Here is a 13,488-nt window from a genome sequence, read left to right as displayed (position 1 = left end):
TCACCACGCCCCTGTGTGATCGTGTGCTCCTATCTAACCCCACCTGTATGCCCACTTGCCCATCAGGTTACATAACCACTCTCCTTTGGAAGTGGATCAAAGGTCTGGAACATGGTGGGTCCTGCCCTTTTTTCACCCTTATTTTCCCTTGCTGCCTTGTTATTTTCACCCTTATTTTCCCTTGCTGGTCTTGTTGCCCCACGCCTTTGGGGCCTGTGGCCTTTGGGGGCTGCTCACTCTCTGCCCTAGCACTGTTCGCTCTCTGCCTTTGTTTCGATACCTATGCTAAGCTGCTTGTAGTTGCTCATAACCAAAGGCTTGCCGCACATGGCTGCTGGCCTGCTTTCTGCTCTGTATGGCCCCAACTTAATTTCCAACTTCCCTTTCTCCCTTAGATAGAGCCCTCACTCTCCTGTGCATTTCCCTCACTAAATAAAAAGCTTAAAAAAATCTTACCACACTGCCTGGTCTATTTGAGCCAGTATTCAGAATTCTCTGAATTCGTGGCAAGAGCCCACACTCTTATTGATATGAGAAGTAATGATAAGCTGATTGGTTTCAAACCTAATCATGGGAAACTTGCTAAAATAGGGGTCCTCACGGCACGCTTCCACTTTGCAGCTTTACTAAGTGGGAGCTTGTTGACAGCACATTATCTGGCCACACGTGCTACCTCTTGAATCAAAAACTCTGAGGCTAGGGCTCAGCAAAAGACCATCAGGTGATTTTTATAGCTTGAAGTTTGAGAATCACTGTTCTCAAACGCAGAAGTAGCTTTTCCTCAATTCCCACTCTGAAGCCGAGCGAGAGGAAGAGCGAGAGCAAGCGAGAGAGAGCAAGAGAAAGGAGAAAGGCAAAGAGGGAGGAGAGGAAAGAAAGTAACTTAATTGTTAACCAGTCTTTTCCTTAGAAAAAACCCAGACAAAAAGGTAATAAGGTTATGAGAGATTGGGGTAGGGTGGGAGAGAGGGGATGTGCAGGTATGAGACTTGGCACCTTTCCCATCCAAGGTTATAAACGCCTAGGGGAAGAAAAACAACAAAACATAGTAAAAATTCTGGCTAGTTATTCTGTCACAGAATAAGCTGTTGATGCATTGTTCTCTTAGCTGTCGTAGGAGCTCTTGAGGAGTGTAAAACATCACTAAAATCCCTCATTCCTCTTCCCGGGGACTGTGATTTACTAGGTCTGAACTGAAAGCCAGCTGTTAATATTTTTGCAAAGTTCCACAAGTTATTCTAATTTGTAGTTGAGCTTAAAATCCACTGTGCTAGTCCCCTATTGTTTTCTAAGGTTGACAGAGGAAATTTTTACTCCCTATTAACCTCCAGGCTTGCTGGTGGCACAATCGGGGTTAGAATTGGTACATCCAGTCCTATGTTCTCGTGGTTGCCTCATACACAGCCAAGAGCAGACACTGGTACTTTTTCCCTTGCTTCTTTGTTCATATGAAAAACAAGTTTCTGCTGTTTATAAGCAACTCTATTTAGGATACTTTTATGGCGGTTTATGAGATTTCCAGTTCTACCACATCAATACATGTTAACTAATCAACTGTAAAGTCATATCTCATTGTGATTTTAATTTCCTTAAAGCCTAATGATATTAACAATGCTTTCATATGCTCATTAGTTATTCATGTACCTTTTTTGCTGAAATGTCAATTCAAATATTTACCCAGTTTTACTGATTGGGTATCTTTTTCTTATTGTGAAAGATGTTTTTATATTACAGATGAAGGTAATTTGTGTGATACATATTCAGCAAACATTCTTCTAGTCCATGACTTACCTTTTCATTTTCATAGCAGGGTCTTTTGAAGAGCAGAAGTTTTAAAGTTTGTTGAAGTCAAATTAACTGATTCTTTTCTCTTTCAGAGTTTGTCTTTTTGGATTGTATTTAAGAAATCTTTGATAAATCCAAGTTCACTAAGAATTTCTTGTAAAGTTCACTAAGACTTTTCTTGTAAAGTTGTATATGCAAAGTCCTTAAATTTCTCTTTAGGTTAATTTTGGTATATGGTGTGAGTTCAGAGTCAAGATGAATTTTTCATATAGTTATACAGCCATTTCAGCACAAGGTAATGGTTATTCAGCCCCATTTCAGGTAGTGGTTATTTCCCCCATTACCTTGACTTGGCAGTATTTATGAAAACCGAACAATAATCTATGATGAGTCTATTTCTGTTTGGATTGTTTCAGATTTTAAGTATCTCAAAAAGTCTATTTCACCTGAAGTTTTGAACAATTTTTGCTGATTTGGAATTCTGGATTGATACTTTTTTTTTTATCAGCAATTCAGAGATGTTGCTCCATTGTCTTAGCTGAAAAGTTTCCTGGCTGGCGCCGCGACTCACTAGGCTAATCCTCCACCTGCCGTGCTGGCACACGGGGTTCTAATCCCAGTCGGGGCGCCGGATTCTGTCCCGGTTGCCCCTCTTCCAGGCCAGCTCTCTGCTGTGGCCCAGGAGGGCAGTGGAGGATGGCCTAAGTGCTTGGGCCCTGCACCTGCATGGGAGACCAGGAGAGGCACCTGGCTCCTGGCTTTGGATCAGCACGGTGCGCTGGCTGTGGCGGCCACTGGAGGGTGAACCAGTGGTAAAAGGAAGACTTTTCTCTCTCTCTCTCTCACTGTCCACTCTGCCTGTCAAAAAAATTTAAAAAAAAAGTTTCCTTTACCCTCACTTTTGACCTGCATAGTCTATTAGTCTATTTTTGTTACTGTCATGAAATACCTAAGGCAGGCTTTGTTGTAAAGAAAAGAAGTTTATTTTGGTTAAAAGTCAAGGGGTCTTGCATCTGGTGATGACCTTCTTGCTGATAGAGTTCCAGTGAAACAGGGCATCATGTTCAGATGTCTCTTTCTGTTCTAATCAAGTCACCAGTATTCAATAATAGAGGCCCACCCTGGTAACTTACCTAACCCTAATCATCTCTCAAAGGCCCCCTCCCTCTAAAATTATAATCAAGTTAAGTTACTTCTCTCTTAATACTTCACAATAGGAATTAAATTTTAGCATATGAACTCTTGGGGACACATTCAAACCTATTCCAACTATGCCAGTGAGATGAATTATGTTTCTGGGTGCTGTTCAGGTTTCCTGTTTATTGCTTTTCTGAGCAGTTGGATTCTAATGTGCCTTGAGGTTGTTTTCCTTATATTTCTTGTGTGGAAATTCATTAAATGTCGTGGATATGTGAGTCTTCATTATGTTAGGAAAAATTTTGGCCACTATTTCTCCAAATAGTTTTTGGTCCTCTCCAACCCATTTATAAGATTCAAGTACATGATTTTAGTTTTTTTTTTCCATATCTCCAAAATATACTGGTTTTTGTAGTTTTTTTTTAAAGATTTATTTGTTTATTTGAAAGTCAGAGTTACAGAGAGGTGAGAGAGAGAGAGAGAGAGAGAGAGAGAGAGAGAGATCTCCCATTTGCTTGTTCACTCTCCAAATGGCCGCAACGGATGGAGCTGGGCTAATCCAGGAGCTTCCTCTGGATCCAGGAGCTTCCTCTGGGTCTCCCACATGGATGCAGGAGCCCAAGGACTTGGACCATCCTCCTCTGCTTTTCCAGCACACCAGCAGGGAGCCAGAATGAAAGTGGAGCAGCCAGGACTCACACTGGCATCCATATGGGATTCTGGCGCTGCAGGCAGCAGCTTTACCTGCTATGCTGCAGCACTGGCCCCTATAGTCTTTGTCTGTGTGTTTCATTTTATATAATTCTAATGTCTTCAAGTTCACTAATTTTTTTCTGCAGTTTCTGATCAATTATTAATACTATACAGTGTAATTTCCATCTCAGACATTGTTTTCTTCATCCCTAGAAGTCTGAGTCAGCTCTTTTTTGTATTTCTCACATCTCTCCCTAACATGCTTATGCTTTCTTTTACCTTCTTAAATTTATAAAATATAATTACAGTTTGTAAATTTAAAAAATATCCTTATTTGCTTATAATTATCATCAGTGTCATTTATGGAATCTGTTTCCTGTCGCTCCCCCTCTTCGTGGAGGAACGACACAGGACCCTGCGCTGTTCTTTCGTCTGCTCGGCCCTCCCCGGGTTTGCTGCTGGTTCTTCCCGGGTTGGCTACTATCCCTTCCACCTCCGTGGAAGGGCAGTTCCCCCTGGCCGCATTCCCCACTTCCGCAGGGGAGCGGCACACCGCCAGCCGGCTCGTCTCGGGGGCTGCACAGGTGTTCCTTCAGCTAGATGTTCCCCATAGATGTTCCTGGTGCATGCCGTCTCTCTCCTCCTTTATAGTCCTCCTCCGCCAATCCCAACTCGGCTGCCCACACGCCGAGTATGCTGCTCTCCTCCAATCAGGAGCAAGTCCTACAGTTTATCAGTTGAACTGGAGGCAGCTGTGCGGAAGCTGTTTACTTCTCTCCCAGCGCCATATTGTGGGAGAGCAGATGCATAGAATAAGTCTTAATTCCAGTAACTCAGTCTAGTCCGGTTTGCTCCCCACAGTTTCCATTGGTTAATTTTTCTCACTTAAGCATTTCTAGATCTTCTTGAAGCAAGGCACATTGCAACTAGCAGAGAGGAAACACCTCACAAATGACTCAGGGATTTTATCAGAGGGATGAATCCACAGTCCCCACTGCCTTTGTCTGGCCTGGAGGGTTTGGGCTGGGGCAGGGCACTGACTGGAGCCCATGAAGTACTTTTCTTTCTGCCAGTATATTAGGACACGAGGACTTGACTTGCCAAGGCAGAGCACTGACAAACTCCTGTCAGTTAGGCAGTTGGCTTTGGGGATGCCACAGCTCCAGCAGTGGATGGGGGAGGCTTGTAGGACCTAGAGAAGATCCTCTGCTCCCTCTAAGAGTGGGAAATCAGTGTCCTTCTGACTGTGGGAATTCTGACTGTGTAGCAGGGTGTGGCTGGGTCTGTGGCAGATGCTGTGTCTAGCTTCAGAGGCTTGGGGTTCTGCAATCATGCTGAGGAACACACAGATCCATTCTGTGAAGCACGTCTATGGATAAAGTGCCTGGGTATTGCAGGCTCACCCTGGATTTTTGATTTAACTTGGTAGAGATTTATCTTGTTGTGATGTGTAATCACAACATCCACCCCACCTCCACTAATGATAAAGATCACCATGCCCAACTTAGGTGTCACCATGGGCTCTTGCCCCATACTTGTGTACTGGCCAGAGCTCCCTGCCACAGCCAGCATACACTTCTCGATTTTCACTGAGGGAGCAAATACCCCACTAAGCTGCAGGGGCATATTTCAGAGATAAGAGCTGACAGTGGAGAAAACCAAGTGTTTCTACAGATGCCTAAAGATAAATGTAAAAATAGAAGAAACACAAACAAAGGAAACAATATGACTCTCCAAAAGGAATACAGCAGCATTTCAATATTAGAATATGACAATGAACAGATTGATGCAATGCCTTAAAAGGAATTTGAAAGAATGATCAAAAGACTGCTCAAGCACACAGAGAAACGAGTACATGAGTTAAAGAAATCCACATATGACATGAATGAAAAATTCTCCTGGGAGATAGAAATCTTGAAGAGGAATCAAATCAAAGAATTCGATCGGGCCAACACCATGGCTCACTAGGTTAATCCTCCACCTGCAGCGCCGGCATCCCATATGGGCGCCAGTTCTAGTCCTGGCAGCTCCTCTTCCAGTCCAGCTCTCTGCTGTGGCCCGGGAGGGCAGTGGAGGATGGCCCAGGTGCTTGGGCCCCTGCACCTGTGTGGGTGACCAGGAAGAAGCACCTGGCTCCTGGCTTCGGATCGGCGCAGCTCCATCTATTGCAACCATTTGGGGAGTGAATCAACAGAAGGAAGACCTCTCTCTCTGTAATTCTATCTGTCAAATAAATAAAAAAAAGAATTCAATATATCAAATAGATAATACAGTGGAAAACCTTAACAACAGACTTGGTGAGGAAGAAGAGGAAATATCCCAGATGGAAGACAAATCCTTGGAAATAGATGAAAAAAAGAAAAAATTAGAAAAAAACCAAAAATAGTGCTCAAGTTCTGTGGGATGCTATCAAATGACCCAATATATGGGTCTTGGGAGTTCATGAAGGTGTGGAAATAGAGAATGGATTAGAAAATAATAGCAGAAAATTTCCCTAATTTGGAGAAAGGAACATCCAAGTACAGGAAGCATATAGAACTCCAAATAGATATGATCAGAAAAGATCCTCACCATGATATATTATAGTCAACTTTCAACAGTAAAACATAAAGATTCTAAATTGTGCAAGAAATAAACACCAGATTATCTTCAGAGGATCTCTAACTAAACTGACAGCTACTTTCTCACCAAAAACCCTCAAGGTTAGGAAAGAAGAGAAAGACCTAGTCCAGGCCCAAAAAGAAAAAAAAAAACCTGTCAATCCAGAATATTGTGCCCAGCAAAACTTCCATTTTTTTTGACAGGCAGAGTGGATAGTGAGAGAGAGAGACAGAGAGAAAGGTCTTCCTTTTGCCGTTGGTTCACCCTCCAATGGCCGCCGCGGCTGGTGCGCTGCGGCCAGCGGCGCAGCGGCCAGCGCACGCGCAGATCCAAAGGCAGGAGCCAGGTGCTTCTCCTGTCCTCCCATGGGGTGCAGGGCCCAAGGACTTGGGCCATCCTCCACTGCACTCCCTGGCCACAGCAGAGAGCTGGCCTGGAAGAGGGGCAACCGGGACAGAATCCGGCGCCCCGACCGGGACTAGAACCCGGTGTGCCAGCGCCTCTACGTGGAGGATTAGCCTATTGAGCTGCGGCGCCGGCCAAAACTTCCATTTATAAATGAGAGTGAAATAAAGACCTTCCAAAACAAACAGAAATTGAAAGAATTTGTCATTACTCATCCAGCATTACAAATGATACTTAAATGTGTGCTACACACAGAAATAAAGATAGTCATCATCCTGAAAGGATGTGATGGCAGAAAATCTCCTAGTAAAATGTGATGAGAGGGGGCTGGTGCTGCGGCATAGCAGGTGAGGCTGCTGCCTGTGGTGCTGGTATCCCATATTGGTGCCAGTTCGAGTCCCGGCTACTCCACCTCCAATCCAGCTCTCTGCTATGACCTAGGAAAGCAGTAGAAGATGCCCCAAGTCCTGGGGTCCCTGCACCCCTGTGGGAGATCCGGAAGAAGCTCCTGGCACCTGGCTTCAGATTGGTGCAGCTCTGGCCATTGCACCCAACTGGGGAGTGAACCAGCAGATGGAAAACCTCTCTCTCTCTCTCTGCCTCTTTTTCTCTCTCTGTGTAACTCTGATTTTCAAATAAATAAATAAATACTTTAAAAAATGTGATGACAGAAAAATCTAGTAAAAGTGCAAAGGAAATCCAAAACAAAAAATAGAAATATTTGTAAACGATGACAGGATCAAATTGTTACTTATCAATAATAGCCTTGAATGTAAATGACCTAAATTCTCCAATTAAAACATACAGATTCACTGAGCGGATTGAAAAACAGGACCCATCTATTTGCTGCCTACAAGAAATATATCTCACCAACAAAGATGCATACAAACTGGAAATGAAAGGATGGAAAAATGTTCCATGCTAACAGAAAGCAAAAATGAATAGGAGTAGCTGTTCTAATATCAGACAAAATAGACTCTGACACAAAAGCTGTTAAAAGACACAAAGAAGGACTTTATATAATGATTAAGGAATCAATTCAACAGGAAGATGTGACCATAGTAAATGTATATGCACTCAATGCCAGGGCACCTGGCTATTTAAAACTAATGTTAATGGCTCTAAAGGGAGACATAGGCTTTACTACAATAATATTGGAGGACTTCAACATCCCAATTTCATCAATGGACAGATTAACTAGAAAAAAAAATTAGCAAAGAGACCACAGAGCTAATCTATACTGTTGACCAAATGGACCTAATTGATGTCCACAGAACATTTCATCCCATAGTTGCAAAACCCACACTGTGTCCATTAGTGCAAGGAACTTTTTCTAGGATAGACCATATACTAGGCCATAAAGCAAGTCTCAACAAATGTAAAAACTTGAATCATACCATGCATCTTTTCTGATCACAATAGACTGAAGCTGGAAATCAGCAACTTAAGAAACTCTAGAAACTATGCAAGCACATAGACACTGAAGACTTCTGAATGAACAGTTGGTCATAGAATAAATAATAAGAGAAATAAATAAAATTCCTAGAGAGAGTGAGGATGACAACATATTGAAACTTATTGAATACAGCAAAAGCAACGTTCAGAGGAAAGTTTATAGCTGTAGATGTCTATATCAAGAAACTGGAAAGGCATCAAATAAATGATCTAACAATGTATCTCAAGGACATAAAAAACAAGAACAAACCAAACACAAAATTAGTAGGAGGAAAGAAATTATTAAAATTAGAGAAGAAATAAAGAAAATAAAAAATATGAAAGATCAGTGAGATGAAGAGGTGGTTTTTCTGAAAATATAAACAAAATTGATACAAAATTGGACCAACTAACCAAAAAGAGTAGAAGACCCAAATTAACAAAATCAGAGTTGAAATAGAAGCTCTTACAAAGATTATTACAGAAATAGTATCATCAGGAATTATTACAAACAGCTATATGCCAATACACTGGTAAATGTAGAAACAAAGGATAGATTTCTAGACACATACAATCTACCAAAATTGAGTCATGTAGACATAGAAAGCCTAAATAAACCAATAACCAAGACAGAGACTGACTCAGTATTAAAGATCTTTCCAGCAAAGAAAAGCCCAGGGTCAAATGGCTTCACTGTTTAATTCTACCAAACTTTTAAAGAACGCATTCTAATTCTTCTCAAGTTATTCAGACAATTGAAAGGGAGAAAATCCTCCCAAACTCCTTCTATGAGGCTAGCATCACAAAACCAGAAAAAGACATAAGAAAGAAAGAGAACTATAGACAAATATACCTGATGAACAGAAATGTAAAAATCCTCAACAAAATACTATCTAATCAAATCCAACAACACATCAGAAAGATCATTCACCCAGACCAAGTGGAATTTATCTCTGGCATGCAGGTATGACTCAACATATGCAAGTCAATAAATGTGATATACACATTAACAAATTGAAGAATAAAATCCATATGATTATCTCAGTGGATGCAGAGATAGCATTTAATAACACACAACATCCTTTTATGGTAAAACGATAAACAAATTATTTATAGAAGCAACATTCCTCAACATGATCAAAGCCATATAGGACAAAACCACAGCTAGCATAATTTCGAATCTGAATCTGAATATTACCCAAATAAAATGAAATCTGCAAATAAAAGCGATATTTGTACCCCTATGTTTATTGCAGGTCAATTCACAATAGCTGAGATATAGAATCAATCTAAATGTCCATCAACTGATGACTGGTTAAAGAAAATGTGATATATGTACACTATGGCATGCTACTCAGCAATAAAAAAAGAATGAAACACTATCTTTTTCAGCATAATGGATACAAATAGCAACCCCTATGTTTACTGAAATAAGCCAGTTCCCAAAAGACAAATATCATATGTGTTCTCTGTTGTATAGTAGTTAATATAAAATATTAAAAAATATATATAGATGAAATGGACATCTTGAGATTTGATTGCTGTTTTTAGCCCTTGTTTGTACTCCTGTGGAACTATGGTCTTTTTTTCTTTTTTTACTTGTTGGACATTATGGTTAGTGGTCCATCAAGCCTGTGATTATGGAGGGGAATGAAATTGTGTTTTTGCAATAAGTAAAGAAAAAAATGAAAGGAAGGGGAGGGATTGAAAAATGAAAAGAAGGAACGAGGAAAGTATGGTTATCTTCTTAGAATTGTACCTATGAAATACTTGAAATCTGTTTATATTAATAAAAATTAAAATAATTTTATTTACTTGTATGTGGTGGGGGGGGGGATAAGAAAGGGAAAGTCTACCTGCTGGTTCCCTCCCCAAATATCAAATATCTGGGACTATAATTGGTGGGAGACTGACTACTTGAGCCACCACCTCAAGGTCTCTGAGGGTCTGTACTGGCAGGAAGCTGGAGTCAGGAGCCAGAGCCAGCAATTGGATGCAGGTACTCTGATAGAGAATGCAGTCACCCTATCTTACCTACCATGTGCTAGAATAAATGTCCCCCCTCGGGTCCCCACTTTTACCTGTATTCTCCTATTCTTTTCTGGAATAATTTTTTTAATTGGATGACATACATGGTAAACTTTATCTTATCAGGTGCTAGATATTTTCACATTCCTTCAAATATTCTTGCACTTGATTTGGGGTCATAATTGAGTCACTTGTAAGCAGTTTGGCTATTTCAGGATTTGCTTTTTTGTTAGGTGAGACCAGACCAAGTTTTATTACAAGTCTGATTTTCTACCTTACTGAGGCAATGTCCTTGAAGTTGCCCTGTGTATTAGAAGGTTTTGTCTAATTTGCCTGCTGGGAAAGCAAATTATTCTTAGCCCTATGTAATCACTGGAATCTGTTCATCTGTTCTTTTACTGCCTTAGATACTTTCCTCACATGCTCTCTTAATGGCTTGGGGAACCCACTACAGATTTCTAGAACTCTCCCTACATGCAGCTCTCTCCCCCTCTGGGTGGGTCCTTTCTCTTCTGAAGTCTGCCCTGTAAACTCCTAGCCACTTTGGCCTCCTCCAATTCTTAACTGTTTCCTAAATTCAGAAACTATGGAGCTGTTTGTCCCCAATTCCTCCTTGTACTGTGAGCTGGAAAGTCTGTCTAGAGAGCAAGCTGGGTAACTGCAGGCCTCACATCATTTATCTCCTCTTAGGGATTACTGCCCTGTGTTGGCTATTGTTCAATGTCTGAAACACATCTTTTCATGTCACCCATTTTATCCTTTGAGCTGGAAGCACAAATTGCATTTCTGCTACTCCATCAAGTTCAAGATGTATATCCCTTATGCTAGATATTTTTATCCTGTTCCTACAAGGTTAGGGACCGGCTCTACATTATTTTATTTTATTTATTATTTTATTTTATTTTTTAATTTTTTTATTTTTTGACAGGCAGAGTGGACAGTGAGAGAGAGAGAGACAGAGAGAAAGGTCTTCCTTTGCCGTTGGTTCACCCTCCAATGGCCGCCACGGCCGGCGCGTTGTGGCCGGCGCACTGCACTGATCCGATGGCAGGAGCCAGGTGCTTCTCCTGGTCTCCCATGGGGTGCAGGGCCCAAGGACTTGGGCCATCCTCCACTGCACTCCCTGGCCACAGCAGAGAGCTGGCCTGGAAGAGGGGCAACTGGGACAGAATCTGGCTCCTTGACTGGGACTAGAACCCGGTGTGCCGGTGCCGCAAGGCGGAGGATTAGCCTAGTGAGCTGCGGAGCCGGCAATTTTAATTAAGCCACATATCTTTAATATTCCAGCTAAGAAACATCTGCTGTTAGAACTGTTGTTGTGGCATAGCAGTTTAAGCTGCTGCCTGCAATGCCAATATCCCATACAGGTGCCGATTCATGTGCTGGCTGCTTTCCTTCCCATCCAGCTCCCCACTAATAGCCTTGGAAAATCAGCAGAAGATGGCCCAAGTGTTCAAGCCTTGGCCTGGCCCCTGGCTTTGGCCTAGCCAGCTCTGACTGATGTGGCCATCTGGGGAGAACCAGCAGATGGAAGATTGATTTCTCTCTCTCTCTCTCATTCTCCCTCCCTCCCTCCATTTCTGTAACTCTTTCAACTTAACAAGTAAATCTAAAAAAAGATAACCATCTGCTGTTTATCAGAGATGAAGATAGTTGAAGAACTTTTGGTTGCCAACTTGTACGGTGAGCTTGTAGTGTGTAATTTTGATAAAATATTATTTAACCAGTCTCAAGATTCATATTCATTCATTATCCAGTGTATCAAGATCACCCATTGGTATCATTAACAATGAAATGTTTTGATGTAAATAATAGACATTATTTCCCACCTCCCTAAAAAGCTATTAGTAGAGTTAGACTCTTGATCTGAGTCACCAAATACTCACCAGGAGACAGCCAAGTCATCAATTACTTTTTGTCTGTCTTTCATGATTAGATGTTGGACAGGGAGGGAGCACTCAGATCACTATGGTGGTCCCCTGACCAGTGCCCCACCTTCTACTGAGGTATATACAGTGTCTTTGTTGTGATGGGCTTCTTGCCTTTGTGACTAGTGATGTAAATATTAGTTACACTGCTTTCAACAAAGTAAAATACTTATTCCTGAGGACAAAGAGAGGAGGGAATAGTTTAATAATAAGCCAGAATTTATTTCCCAAGGTTGGTGAATATTAGGAGAAGAAGCTAATTCTTCTTAATAAAAGGGTGACCCTCTGGACCTCAAAATAGGCCGCTCCCCAGAATGTTGCCCACCAGCTCAGCCATTCGCATATTCATCCTCTGATCAAATATTAATTTGATCACCTTTGAGAGAAATGCAGAAATGAATAAAACAGTCCCAGTACCTATAGCTTATAATCAAGTAGAAAAGAAATCAAAAGCATCTTATGAACTCAAATTTTGATGCATGAAATGCTACTCAATTGCCTGTTTCCTAATTCACTATTTGATAAAATCTCTTCTTTTTATGGGTCTTTTAAAAACTTTTCTCAGTCTCACATACTAATCCATGTATTCAATCAACATATCCTGTGTACCTAATTTTCTCACACTGGATTTCAAAGACTCCATCAGGTTATTACAGACATACCACCCCTCTCACCTTCAAAAGATGGATCGCAACACATCTTAATCTGATCATGGCCCCTACTTTACTGCACGAAGTAGTACCTAAATCAATGCAACCCTTTGATCTTGGAGCCCTCTTGGGAGACTTTGTGCAGATTTAGTGTGACAGTAGAACAAGTAACTACAGTGTGAGTCGGAGTGTTGTCTGCAATACACAGAGTGGCTATAAAACAACAGAAGAGGCCTCCTCACTGCCACCAAGGTGATCCTGGCAGGCAGCACTGGGGGAGTGTGGCGGACCTGGAGAGAGATACTGGTGCAGGCTTCCAGACCTTGGTCAGCTATCTCCTGGGCCTCCTGAAAGGGTGCCCAGACCAGAATCTGTCTTTCTGTGCCTTGAAAAATCAAAGCACTGCAAATGCTCATCTTGTGGCTGTGGAGATAACCCATGCTCCTCTCTATCAATATGAGCAAGCTATTTTAAAACTCTGCAGAACCATAGAGATCTTACATCTTAATCTAGGGTTAACTTCAAAGCCGATTTTTCATTATTTCAGTGTGTGTCTCTTAAAATCACTTTATACTGAGGAGAAATATGTATTGTGCATAGAAATATAATTGTGCATGTAGGAGCTTTGCTTCATCAGTTCAAGGGCAAGATTTATTTGCTAACTTGAATTAGAGGTGTGCACTTATCTGCCTGATTTTACACTAGGCATCCATGACCAAATTTTCCCTTCACTCCTTTCTAATGGCCAATAGATATTTAGTGATGAGGTAAATGAATAGACCAATTGTGATATATTTATGTCATGGAATAAAACTCAGAAGTTAAAA

Source organism: Oryctolagus cuniculus, chromosome 14 (assembly GCF_051225735.1).
Source record: "Oryctolagus cuniculus isolate XC-2025 breed Fujian yellow rabbit chromosome 14, ASM5122573v1, whole genome shotgun sequence".
In the NCBI taxonomy this organism is placed as follows: Eukaryota; Metazoa; Chordata; class Mammalia; order Lagomorpha; family Leporidae; genus Oryctolagus; species Oryctolagus cuniculus.
The sequence above is the reverse complement of the archived record's forward strand: the minus strand, read 5'-3'. Positions refer to the sequence as shown.